The sequence below is a fragment of the Palaemon carinicauda genome, chromosome 16, assembly GCF_036898095.1.
Source record: "Palaemon carinicauda isolate YSFRI2023 chromosome 16, ASM3689809v2, whole genome shotgun sequence".
NCBI classification, from domain to species: Eukaryota; Metazoa; Arthropoda; class Malacostraca; order Decapoda; family Palaemonidae; genus Palaemon; species Palaemon carinicauda.
In genome coordinates, this window is record NC_090740.1 from 134,228,313 (window position 1) to 134,241,753 (window position 13,441).

Here is a 13,441-nt window from a genome sequence, read left to right on the forward strand (position 1 = left end):
GTCACCAGTATAGGAGCACTGAAGAAAAGAAAATTTTAAATTTTGCAACAAGAAGGGAAGAGTCGTATAATTCTCCTTTCACTGAAAGAGAATTTGATTCCGCACTTGCTCATTGCAACGATACAGCCCCTGGACCCGATGGAATTCCATATGCAATGATTAAACATGTACATTTTAATACAAAGCTATTTATTTTAAGCATTATTAATAGAATATGGCATGATCATAGTTACCCAAGTGTTTGGGAACTAGCCATTATTTTAGCCTTTTTAAAACCCGGTAAAGACAAGTTTTTAGCAGCAAACTATCGTCCTATTGCATTGACATCTTGTTTATGTAAAATCATGGAGAAGATGGTCAATACAAGGCTGATATGGTACCTTGAAAAGAAAGGTATTTTATCACCGATTCAATGTGGATTCCAAAAAATGCACTCCAACGACTGATGTGTCGATACGACTTGAGTCTTCTATTTGTGAAGCCTTTGCTTCCAAACAGCACCATGTTACAGTATTTTTTGACCTTGAAAAGGCATATGATACCACATGGAGATATGGTATTCTTAAAACCGTTCATGAATTGGGATTGAGAGGAGAGCTGCCACTATTTATTCAGGCATTTCTTTCACGTAGAGTTTTTCAAGTGAGAGTGGGGGAAACTCTATCAGAGAGTAAGTGCCAGGAAGAAGGAGTTCCTCAGGGTAGTGTGCTGAGTGTAACCCTTTTTGCACTAGCAATTAATGGGATATCCTCAGTCATTCCCCTGGATGTTCTCTCAACATTATTTGTGGATGATCTCTCAATATCATTTGCTGGCACTAGAATGGCAATGGTTGAGAGAAAAATCCAACTCTCTATCGATAAAATTATCCAGTGGGCTGACATGAATGGATTTAAGTTCTCGACAAGTAAAACTACCATTGTCCATTTTTGTCGTATCCGGGGAGTACATCCAGACCCGGATATATACATTAAAGGTCAACGGATACCATGTGTATCGGAAACCAAATTTTTAGGTTTGATATTTGACCGTAGACTTACATGGGTTTCTCACCTAAAAGAGCTAAAAGCTAAATGTGTTGAAGCTCTGAATATCTTAAAAGTATTGTCCCATACATCATGGGGGGCAGACCGCAATACTATTTTAAAATTATACAAGGCCTTGATTTTTTCCAAAATTAGTTATGGTTGTGAGGTATATTCTTCAGCCACCCCAAGCCGGTTAAAAGTATTAGATTCGATACATCATGCAGGTATTAGATTGTCTATTGGAGCTTTTAAAACCTCGCCTATCCCAAGTCTCCTTGTTGATGCTGGAGAGTTACCTCTAGACCTTTACCGAATGTCTTCCATTCTTCGGTATTGGTTTAGATTGCAAAGACTCCCTAACTCTCTAGCCTTTCAGACTGCAAGCCTTGTAAGACACGCATCATACTTTGAGTTGCACCCAAAATCTCCTCAACCTTATGGCTTTCGGGTGAAACGATTATTAAATAGTCTGGATATAATTAGAAATAAGGTACTTCCATTCAAGGTATCATCAACGCCTCCATGGAAGTTACCAGAGATATCTTTTTGTAAATATTTTATTGGAGATAAGAAGAATATGTCAGACATAGAAGCCAGGTCTCTTTTTAATGAACATGTTAAAGAACATAGAGGATCAACTTTTATCTATACTGATGGCTCCAAATCTGATGCTGGCGTTGGATTTGGAGTACATAGTAATGGTTTTAATTGTAGAGGTGCACTTCCTCTGACCGCTTCCATATTTACTGCCGAACTGTATGGCATATTAACTGCTATTGAGAAAATAGCGTTGGAGAAGGAGGGTAATTTTACAATTTTTAGTGATGCAAGGAGTGTCCTTCAAGCTATGGAAGTTTTTAATTCTAATAACCCTCTAGTTTTAAAGATTTTAGAATAGCTTTTCCTTATTGGACGGAGAGGTATAACAGTTCAATTTTGTTGGGTTCCAGGACATGTAGGTGTGTCCGGGAATGAGAAGGCAGATTCACTGGCTAAGGAGGCTGCATCCGAGTTGCTGCCAAGAAGGTATCCCATTCCCTGTAATGATTTCTTACCTGACATCAAGAAATTGGTTTGCAATAAATGGCAACAGCAATGGGATAGTCAAGATGGCAATAAAATGAGGGAAGTAACAAATGACATATCTCCTTGGAGGTATAATATGATGCCCCGAAAATGGGAGACGTCTCTTTGTCGTCTCCGTATTGGTCACACTCGGTTGACACATGAGTTTCTGCTGAAGGGCCAACACCAACCGTATTGTGACAACTGTTTAGTACCTCTAACAGTAAGGCATTTGTTGACCGAATGCCCCAATTATAACATCTTGCGGAATAGATATTTGTTTGAGGCTCGAGGTGAGGGTGGCAGGTTCATCCTTGCCAAGATTCTTGGAAATGATGTGTCCTACCATGCAAGTGGTATTTTTAGATTTCTTTCAGAAGCAGGTCTTCTGAAAAATATTTAACTTTTATGACATTCAATTTTTATGATTTTAATTGAATACTCTTTAATTTTTTATTTTATTAAATTTTTTACTTTTGTATACATAAATTAAATGTTACCGGCGTCAATGACTTTAGATGTCAGGATGCCTGAAAACTTTAAATCATTCATTCATTCATTATCTGTGACTTCATGCTAGCTTATATATTGAAACATTTGAAAATGTTTTTCATTAGTAATGGGTCTATCTACTGTACTCTGGAACATATTAAACAGTTTCCCTCTGATTTACAAAATGTAGATCTACCAAAGGAAAACCCTCTTGAAATTTGAAAGGTACTACTGTACTTTACCCCATGAAAAATAATGAAAATTTATAGGCATATTCTATGGTTGGACTAGTATGGTTTCATGTCGCAATAATGACCTCAAATTGAATTGTTGAGATATCTTTATAGTTTTCGTTGGCAAGCAGATTATTCATTTCTGTAATGAAACTTTATGATTCACTGCTTAGGTCTCTGTGTGAGTAGTGCTGTCAAAATAAATCTGCTGCATTAAGAATCAATTGGAGATCTCAGTAGTGTTCAAGTTAGGGGTTTTAGAATCTTAAGATTAGTGTAGATACAGTTCTAATTAACATACAGTTAATTTTTAAAGGGAACTGTGTAGAAATAGACCTGCATTAGTAAGAGATTACTTCTGATTAGACACTTAATAGTATGCTATGTAAGATAAGTTTATTAGTGGCAGACACCTCTTGTGTAGTAAATGCATTGCTGAAATTCTAGGGGATAATAAAGGGATTTTGACGAAGGAAAAATCTATTTCTGGGGAGAGACCTGTGACGGCCGGCGAAAAAGTCCTTCTTTGTACTTTTTCTGATATAAATCTTCCAAATATACCAGAGAAAATTAAAAGCATGGAATGCAGAGGTTACAACCCTCGCGCGAGCACCTTGTTGGTGTCGTATATCTAACAAGGGCGTTTGTAAAACACTATTCACAGGCTGTCTTCCATTTAGATAATCCCTTCATCAAAGGGGGAGGGCCGTGACAGGCCCTAGAGAATACAGTTGGGTTACCCTACCGACACCCACCACTCGCGCTCACTAGGTCATCCTTCTGCAAGAACATATGGCTTGGCAAGGAAAGGGTGGGTCCGTACAAAAATCATCGGGAAGGGTTTCGCCGGGCGTCACAGGTCTCTCCCCAGAAATAGATTTTTCCTTCGTCAAAATCCCTTTTCTGGGTCGAACCTGTGACGGCCGGCGAAAAAGTACCAGAGAATGCCTTCCAAGCCCAATAAATTAATAACATAATGAGGAGAATACAATCACCATGTACGACAATACTATGATATAATAAAGTAATCGTCCAATTACCAACCAGCCAAATGACATAGGGAACGTAAGGTTAAATAATAATGACGACAAGGAACCAACTGAGTGTCGAATCGCAAAAGGCATCAAACCTTACATGTCTAAGTATATCTAAACATTAAAGGAACGGTAACTACAATAACAGTTAAACCATAGGAATTAAACATGGCAAATATCATAGGGCTAACGAACTACCAAGGAGAGCGGCGACGTGGTGTGAGTGGCGGGTAGGAGGGAGAAGAGAAGAGATGGAAGAAAGGAAGAAGAGGAGATTAATGGGGAGAGATAAGGCTCCCCTCTGCCATCGTTGGGTATTTAAGAGCCTGTAAGATCTTTAGATATTGGCGTTTGACAACCATAGGGGATTTCCAACCCGTATATTTTTTAAAATCATCAAAGTCCCTGTTCTGGAAATCATTGTTGGAGGCATCTACTGTCCGTATATCATGAGCCTGGGGAAATGATTCCGGATTAGTATGTTTAATGAAGTAGAGGATTTGTTGCCTGATACCGTGAATGGAAATAGTACCTCCTTGTTCCCTGATAACCAAGGAGCCAGACGAGCGGGTGGCAGTTCTAGCTAAAAAGGGGCTTGAGAGTGTGACTGTACACGGAGAAAAATCCTGGGGATGAAGAATAATCTTCCGAGAGGAGCACCTATTTTGCGGATCCTCATTTTTTAGCTAGGGAAGCTTTGTCTGGAAAGGAGTACTTCGGCTGAAGGGAGGAAATCTATGTTTTCCGGGTTTCGTGAGAGCTGCTAGTTCTGATGTTCCATCACCTGAAGCTATAGCCGTTAGAAATAAAGTCTTCCTAAGAAGAGTGATATAAGAGCAGGATTCATTGTCCGTGTCCATCGCAAGTTTGAGAACACCGTTCAGAGACCAAGAGTCCTTTTGTGGCCGAACCGAAGGTAGAAGCCTAGCACATGTTTTTGGGGTTGATGAGAAATAGGAATCAGCTAGGTTAATGTTGAACCCAACAAGGTAGATCTTCTTCAAAGCTGACTTGATGGTGGTTAAAGTGCTAACTGTTAGGCCTTTGTCAAATTGGAACCTCAAGAAAGAGATGGCTAAATGCGGGGACATACGAGTATGGTCTGCACTCTTAGGGGACCTACTAGTTGTTAACGGCCGAATCATATTGGCGAATTGTCGAGTCCCTTTTTGTCCCATTCGATGAAGAGATCGTTTCCGGTTCAATGTTCGCATCTCTACGAGCTGCCAACTTCCTGTAGTCCACAAAGTTAGAGTTTTGGCTATCCTTGAGTAATCTGACACAGTGAGTTTGGATACTCGGGTCAGTTTGAGGAACGGGATCCGGATGGGACTGAGTTTCAACTCGAGGAGGAGAGGAAACCAACTGTTCTTGGCCAGTGAGGTGGTACTAAAGCCACTGCGCCCGGGAAGGAGTGTAGTTTGTGTAAAAGTTTTTAGAAGATTCCCTGGGGGAGATAGGGAAATCTTCTTCTAATGGTTCCAATCCCGGGGTAATGCGTCCATGGCATAAGCCCGAGGGTCCAGGGTTGGGGTCACATAACAAGGAAGTTAGTGATTCATCTGAGTTTCGAATAGATCTACCTGGAGGCCTGGAACGAGCCTGAGTATCCACCGGAATGAAATTATGTCTAGAGACCATTCTGACTCCAGTGGATCCGTCCTGGATAGTGAGTCCGCTCTCACATTCTGGCCTCCCGCTAGGTGAGGTGCTGACAGGAACCAGTTCTCTTCTGTTGCCCAGGCGAAGATAGTGACCAGGATCTGATTCAGGTTGGGTGACTTGGATCCTCCCCTGTTGACGTAGTGTACTGCGTCTGTGCTGTCTGACACTACTCTGATGTGGGTCGACCTCGGAGGAGAGTCTCTCTTCAGGGTCAAGAACACTGCCATGGCTTTGAGAACAATGATATGGGACTGTTTCATGGAGAGTGACCAAGAACCTGAAACATCTGATGTTCGGAGTAATCCCCCCCATCCACTTAGAGACGCGGCTGTATGGAATGTCACTTGTGGAGGTGGGAATTGTAGAGGAACCGATTTGGAGAGGTCCTTCGGTTCGGACCATGGGTGTAGTCTCATTTTCAAGACAGAGGGGATCTTCGAGACCATGTCTCTTATAGGTACTGTAGCTCTCTTTCTCCAAACTCGATTGATGTCTTTGAGTTTGGCTTTTATTAGATCTGTTACTGAAGTGAATTGGAAAAGTCCGAGGATACTTTCTAAGGCTCTTCGGACACCTGTTTGTGTTTGAGAAAATTTTTTGATCTTGGAAACTATTCCTCTTACCTTTTGGAAGGGAGAGACAACGTGTGCTTCGAAAGGTCCCACTGAATGGCTAACCATTCTAAGCGGACTGATGGTTGCAGGCGAGATTTTTTGGAGATTGACCCGAAATCACAGGTTGTCGAGAAATTGGAATAATTCCTTCGTAGCTCTGTTGCCTTCTATGACCGGCCGGGCCCAAATGAGCCAACCGGCCAGATAAGCAATGATCTGTATCTCTTGGTTCCTGAGTTGTTCTAACACTCTTTCTCCTAGTTTTGTGAATATCCTGGGATCAATGTTGAGGCCAAAGGGCATGTCTTGAACACAAAGGCTTTCCTGCTTAGGCGGAAACCCAGATAAGAAGAGAAGTTTCGAGCTAAAGGCGCAAGATAATAGTCGTCGGTAAGATCGACAGAGGTGGTGACGGTCCTACGGGGAAGTAAGGTCCGTACCTGAGAGATAGTCAACATCCGGAACTTGTCGCAGAGAATGTAAGAGTTTAGCTTGACAAGTCCAGGTCCACTCTCAATGCCGCCAAGCCTTTCTTCGGAATTGTGAACAGGTGGCTTTGGAACTTCAGTGATCGATCCCGTTTGATTGCTTCTTCTTGAGTAACCCTGTGGTGTACTCTTCCAGGATGGGAGTGGATTTCTGGGAGAAGGTCACTGGTGGAGGAGGAGGACCTTGTGGCCATTTTCACCTCAAACCTTTAGAGATTATGCTATGAGCCCACAGACCGAAGGTCCAATGGTCTCGAAAGTGGTAAAGTCTACCCCCTACCGGGACCACCGCGTTGTGAGGGGGTGAATCTAGGTACTTTCCTTCTCCGAGCCCCCTTTTTTCTAGGTCCGTCTCGATGGCGAGACTGTCTTCTACTCCTGTAGCTTCCTCTCTGGTGTCCACGAGAGGAGCCTGAGGGTTCGGATCTAGGGCTGTATGCAGGTAAAACATCCCAACGGGGTTGGGCTGTGTACCTGGGGAATCAGTGAGGTAGACCACCTGATGAGGGGGATTTGGATGCATAGACGTCGAATCGGAGGGAGGCTGTGATGACGAGTGGGTAACCGACTATCGATTCCTGTCTGATAGAGGCCTCAGACAGAACGTATTTCCCACAACTAACCCGATCAGACCATCAAACGTGTAGGTCGAATTGGAAGGGCAGATCTTGGAATTATCGTAACCCCCAGACTGACAACATCCTGGTCCAGACAGATCGGGCCTGCCCTATAGGAAATAATACTGTTACCTTCGGTACCTTGTCTAACCTAACCAAGGCAATCTCTTTCAATCGAATGAATCCGTTGAACGGGAATTCTAGTACCTGGGAGTAAATTCTAGGTCCCCCAGAGGGAGGATGTCTATGCCATCCAGATTTATGGTACCATCTACTGTATATATGGAACATGTAAGGCAAATCTCTATGCGTTGTTTTTATTGAAGGAGGTTACTTCGATATGCCTGGGGCTGTAGGGGGAAACTTCTGAGTTCCTGAACGGATCTGACTCACTACCATACTTTTGAGCTCCGTCATAGCCCCTTGGTTTTCCCTAGAATGTGTTGCTTTTAGCAGTCACGGTTTATGCAGGGTAACATGAACATCAGGATCCATTAAGGGTCCTAGGTCGGTGACGTAGGTAATTGCAAAGCTGAAGGCTCAAAATTCATCCCCACCTACCTGCCCGTCCATGGGGTCGTCGTCCAACCTTAGAGAGGACACTCTGAGGAGATAGGGACCTCTAGATGGAGCATTTCTTCCCAACCTTGATAACCAAGGGCGGAGAGCCTCTCTTGCAGGCCAGAGAGATTCATCATCATCCTGACGGGAACCATGTAGGCGAACCTTCTGTAAAAGAAAGGGGACATAAGTCTGGATGTTCCTTGAACTTTGGTTAGTGATCCTATTCACAGGCTGGGATCAACTGTACAACTCATAAAAATCAATTTTAAAGAAAAATCATTTAATGTACTATCTTTTGGGGTATAGTTCGACACTTGTATTCATGAAATGTGACACTGTTGGCGCATCCGCCACAGGTTGGCCACCCCTGACTCAGACGTTCAGAACCGGGTCTAACATTATTTACTGGCTATTAGTATTCTATTGATTCATCTGTTCACTGACCAGAGTTTCAAGGAACAGTAGATAGCCTCTCATGGCATGGTTAGTCTCGACCCGGCCCTTCATTAGAAGGGGCCAACGTTTGGTTCCCAGTACTGAATGGAAACTTATTTCTATTTGAACACTATGTTGTATGGATATTTATTCATATTTAGGCATAGTTAGAATTGAATATGTATAAATATAGGCATAATCAATTTATTTCTATTTGAACACGATGTTGTATGAATATTTATTCATATTTAGGTATAGTTAGAATTGAATATGCACAAATATAGGCACAATCAATTTATTTATATTTGAACACTATGTTGTATGGATATTTATTCATATTTAGGCATAGTTAGAATTGAATATGTATAAATATAGGCATAATCAATTTATTTCTATTTGAACACGATGTTGTATGAATATTTATTCATATTTAGGTATAGTTAGAATTGAAAATGCATAAATATAGGCATAATCAATTTATTTCTATTTGAACACGATGTTGTATGGATATTTATCCATATTTATACATAGTTAGAATTAAATATATGCATAAATATAGGCATAGTTATGTTCATATATTTTTATTTGGACTTTCAAGAATAACTAATGAATATTACCAACGCAAATTCAAAGTGTCATTAAAGTAAGTACAGTTTACTTTGTATTCATGTTAAATCCTTTCCTTTACAGCAAAACAAGAGATTGGCCACCCGTGGTCTGAGTGAGCTCTGTCTGTACCGGAGCTCCGGTAACAATCCCCGGTACAAAGGTCCGTCATAGTGACAACGTGAACACCAGAGGAAAACTAATATTAACCTCAATGCTGATCGCCTGTACAATATCCGGTTAAGCCGGAGATTCGATGAAAAGGATCGTAATAACGATATTGTGATTACAGTGATACCTCGGTACTCGACCATAATCCGTTCGAGATCCGTGTTCGACCTCCGATTTGTTCGAGTACCGAATTTTTTTTCCCCATAAGAAATAATGGTATATATTCTATTCCGTTCCCAAGCACTCGAACAGGCCCAAAATATTAATAAAACGTGTACCTAAACAACAATAATTATCTAAATGTGTATGAAATTGGTCAGAAAATCCTATAAAACAATTTTAAACCATTTACTGTACTAAAATAAAACAATTTTAAACCATTTTCTGTACTGTAGTGAACATACCTTTGAGCAGCGGTTCGATGGCATACAGGGATGGATGTGGAGAGGATGGAAGGGGGAGGTTACTGCTTGGAAGGAGAGTCCCCTTCCATGATGTGGCGGGGTAGTTCTCCTTCAGGAGTTGTTTCTCTCTCCAATGAAAGGGTGGGCAGATCTATTTCAGGGGTTTCTTCTCTTCTTTGTCTCTTCTTTGGAGGAGAAACAGGCTTTGATGTAGCAGCTTTCTTTTCTTTTGTGAAAAACTGGTCTATTGTTAATTGTTTCTTCCTCCTCTGCAGTATTCTTCGAAAATGATACATGACACTATCATTAAACATATGCACTGCCCGGTTTGCTACTGCAATTTCTGGGTGGTATTTTTCAGCAAAAGCCTGCACATCTGCCCACTTGGAACAAATTTCATTGATGAGAGAACTTGGAACATCCTCCCTTACCTCATCCTCTTCTGAAGATTCCTGCTCCACAATCAGATCCTGCTGCTGTTGTTGTTGCAGGTGCAACAATTCCTCCACAGTCAACTCGGTAGAATGGCTTTCTACAAGCTCATCAATATCATCCTTGTCGACCTCAAGCCCCAAACTCCTGCCCATGACAACAATTTCCTCAACGACATCAGTGTCATCAGAAATTACAGGGGTAGCAGTGCTTGGACCCGCCTCTGGTTGGAAACCTTCAAACTCCCTCTCTGTGACACATGATGGCCACAGCTTACGCCAGGCAGAGTTCAATGTCCTATAGGTCACACCTCGCCAAGCTTGGTCAATCATGTTAACAGAGTTGAGGATGCTGAAGTGTTCCTTCCAGAATTCCTTTAGGGTCAACTTCGTGTCACTGGTCACTTCAAAACACTTTCTGAAAAGGGCCTTGGTATAGAGTTTTTTGAAGTTTGAAATGACCTGTTGGTCCATGGGCTGGAGTATGGGAGTAGTATTGGGGGGCAAGAATTTGATTTTGATAAAGCTGTATTCTTCTTTCAAGTCATCCTCGAGACCTGGAGGATGTGCAGGAGCATTGTCCATAACCAGAAGACATTTCATTGGCAAGCTCTTTTCAATGAGGTAAGCCTTAACCTGGGGGGCAAACACTTCGTTTATCCACTCAGTAAAGAATTGTCTTGTGACCCAAGATTTAGTGTTCGAGCGCCACATAACTGGTAGTGCACTTTTACAAATATTATTTCGTTTGAACACCCGGGGGTTGTCCGAGTGGTACACTAACAAGGGTTTGATCTTGCAATCGCCACTTGCATTTGCACACAGCAACAATGTTAGCCTATCTTTCATTGGCTTGTGACCTGGCATCTTCGTCTCGTCCTTGGTAATGTACGTATTGGCTGGCATTTTCTTCCAAAATAACCCAGTCTCATCACAATTAAAGACTTGTTGTGCGATCAAATTTTGTTCATTTATGTACCGATCGAATTCCCCCACGTATTTATCGGCTGCAATTTGATCCGAACTAGCTGCCTCCCCATGCCTAGTAACACGATGAATACCTGTTCTATTACGAAACTTTTCAAACCAACCCCTGCTCGCTTTAAATGTAAATGAATCACTTTCACTGGTACTCGGACTTTTCTTCACTAATTCTTCATAGATATGCAACGCTTTTTCACAAATGAACGCTTCACTAACACTTTCCCCGGCCAACTGTTTTTCTTTAATAAATATTAAAAGCAACTTTTCCATCTCCTCAATCACTTGTGGCCTTTGCTTAGTTACCGCCGTAACTCCCGTTGCAACATTCGCCTTCTTAATCATTTCTTTATGCTTTAAAAACGTAGAAATGGTCGACTTCGCCATTCCGTATTCTACCGCTAAATCGGACACTCGTACACCATTCTCATATTTCGCTATAATTTCCTTCTTCAACTCGATCGTTGTTCACACTGTTTTCCTCTTCTCCTTCCCCTTAACACTCATTACTTTCTTGGGACTCATTATGAAAGCTAAAAAAGCAATTAAAAGCACTGAAAATCACTAAATCACAACGAATGCTGATCGCGCGTTGTCTGAGTGACGCTCTCGAGAGAACTGATGCTTCCCGAACAAGCGAGAGTGGCCGAGATGGCGCGATCATCACAAAGCCCATGCGGTCGTCACGTGTTCGGCTGGTCGAGTACCGAATTTTTGGTCGAGCACCGCAGCAAAAATTTCTCGAAAATTTTGGTCGAACTCCGAATTGTTCGAGTATAGAGTCGTTCGACTACCGAGGTATCACTGTATTTATGAAAAAGGGGTTCATACCCTGATTCTGATCGTCTGATTGATCTCTGTTTGTAACGGAGAACTAGTGACAAAGGTCCGTCATCGTGAAAACGTGATCCTCAGCGGTACGATAACATTCTCTAATACTGAATGTTTGTGTTATCTCCAGTGAAGCCGGAGATTCGATGAAAAAGGGACCGTAATAATGAAACTGTGAAGTCTTCATCGGTATCACATTGTTAACTCCGGTTCTGGCCGTCTGCTTGATCTCTGTTTGTACCGGAGATCCGGTAGCAAAGGCCCGTCACCGTGATATCGTGACCGTTCCCGGTACGATAACATTAACCTCAATGAATGATTGTGTTATCTCCCGTGAAGCCGGCCGTAACGGTGTAATTATGATCAAACATGACAAAGGTTCGTGTGTAAAAGGCTTCAGCCGGAGTCCGAGTGCCGGATTACACCGTTGCACTCCAAAAATCTGCTCCTGAACGTTAACTAGTTCTCACCCAATGAGTATCCATATAGCGGAGCATAACTCAAGGCGGAGCTAAGCATAACTTCGGAGCTAAGGGTGTCGGTATAAAACGACCCCAATTAATGACTCATACACTAACGTACCTATTAATAGTGTTAGCTATATTAACAGTAACCACATCAATAAAAACGTTTATAATATTAAACGTACTATCATCAACTCTGATACTAAGAGGAGGCTTGAATAACTCGTGATCGTATAAAAACAGAGAACGGGAAATTCACCTCTCTTACTCGAGCTAACAAAGAAAACGAGAGAAGGAATAACTCATATCTGTAGAACAGGGAACGAGCAGTCTCTGTTTTCGCTCTCAAGGTTACATAATAAAAAACTAACATCACACAATAAAACAAGAACATTAATAAAATTGATTGCTTTTCTTAGTAATAACCAAGAACGAAGAATAACGTAACAAAAAAACAAGGATATAGTCTAAATCGAAGCCTCTGAGGCGAGAACAAACTAACAGACTAAATCGCTAAACTTTAATTCGCTATTCTTTAAATCGCTATTCTTCGTAGGTCCAAATTGGACTTGCAAGCAAATAAATACCATAGCAAAAATTAATGATAACAATAAAAGGCCATAAAACGTAAGTGATATAACCAAGATGACAGAGTACCAGATGGGCAAAATTAACTAGAATATTTACCGAAGCGAACATAACCCAAAATGGCTGCCGATACCTCGGCAAGACAATCGCTTCCAAAACTAAAAACCACCATATTGGAAACAGAACAAATGCCCGGTACTGTCAAAAGCTGCCAAAACAAACTATGGTACTTAACATTGGTAAGGGTGAAGTATCAACGTCAGTCATGTTGAATAAACGACAATCACTTCGAAAAACACTGGGCAAAACACTTATAAACTTTGCTGGCAAGTCCAACACAGAAGGATGTCCTAGTGAGCGCGAGTGGTGGGTGTCGGTAGGGTAACCCAACTGTATTCTCTAGGGCCTGTCACGGCCCTCCCCCTTTGATGAAGGGATTATCTAAATGGAAGACAGCCTGTGAATAGTGTTTTACAAACGCCCTTGTTAGATATACGACACCAACAAGGTGCTCGCGCGAGGGTTGTAACCTCTGCATTCCATGCTTTTAATTTTCTCTGGTATATTTGGAAGATTTATATCAGAAAAAGTACAAAGAAGGACTTTTTCGCCGGCCGTCACAGGTTCGACCCAGAAATGTAAATGCCTTGTTGGGCATCTATGGGAAATAAAAAAAACTCAGAAATTTTTCTTGCACGGGGTTCCTTTTTTTTTTAATTTTCATAGTTAC